We start from the raw sequence: 1,209 nt of genomic DNA on the forward strand, positions 1-1,209 counted from the left end.
TGAGACCCTGTAGGCCCTGTACTAAATACATTTTTTAAAAAATGGATATTATACGAAAAACAGTAATAAATTTATCCCCCTGCCTAAAAAAGCCAAACCAAACAAAACAACAGACTCAGAGATGTTGGGACAGCCACCTGGGGAGGGCACAGATCATGCGGCACAGGCAGGGAGCCAGGGCGCAGCCAGAGCCTAATGCTAGGCAGAGAACGACAGAAGGAGCCACAGCAGGAGGGCGCTGAGCTGAAAGAAACGGAGGCGCATAGCGCACGTGCGCTAGGAAAGCACGGAGGCTGGAGGGCGAGAGGCTCCCAAAGCATTACAGCAACAGGGACACAGGCTTACACACGCTGGCCCAAGACAGTGCCTACTCCCCTCAGCCTGGAACACAGCAGACCTGCGCCCCGGGTCAGACCTCAGCAGGGTCCGGCCTCCCGAGCTGGAGTCAGGGGTCCTACCCTGCGCAGCTCCAGGCCCTCCCGGCTCATGACGCTGCCGAAGAACACACCGCTTTCTGCCCACTCACCTGCATCATGGAACAAAGGTCGAGACGATTGATAGAAATATAATGTCTGGGACCCAAGGGTAACAGGAATGTAAAGGGACAGAAAGGCATGGCTCATAATGAAGAAAAGAATCAGCGGCCATCCTAGCAAACACGTAGGTGAGAATTAGCAGGAAAAGACTTTGAGGAAACTAATTTAACTGTAATTTGTATGTTCAAAAGTCTAAATAGGGCTGGGGACATAGCTCAGTGTCATGGCCTGCCTGGCAAGCACAAGGCCCTCAGTTTGATTCCTCCTACAAAAGAAAAAAAAAAAAAAAAGACTAAGTAGCACCTGGAAGCTTATTGACAAGTAAATAAAAGGGCCAGCAAGACAGCTCAGACTACAAGCGCAGGGCCCAGGGTTTCAACCCTGGTCCCGCATGCCATGCAGTGCCGGCTCCACCCCTGGGCATGCTCAGCCAGCCACAAGTCCAGGCATGGTGGTGCACGCCTGTAATCCCAGCGCGGGGGAGGCTAAAAACACAAGGATCACTTCAAGTCCAAGCTGCTTAGTGAGATTCTTTACCAAATACATAAATTAAAATTATTTGGAGCCGGGGAGATGGCTCAGTAGAATAAGTGCTTCCCTGGCAAGCACAAGGACCTGAGTTCAATCCCTGGTTCTGCCAAAAATAAATAAATAAATTAAAATTAATTAATTA

This window comes from Octodon degus, unplaced genomic scaffold (genome assembly GCF_000260255.1).
Source record: "Octodon degus isolate 3935 unplaced genomic scaffold, OctDeg1.0 scaffold00083, whole genome shotgun sequence".
In the NCBI taxonomy this organism is placed as follows: domain Eukaryota; kingdom Metazoa; phylum Chordata; class Mammalia; order Rodentia; family Octodontidae; genus Octodon; species Octodon degus.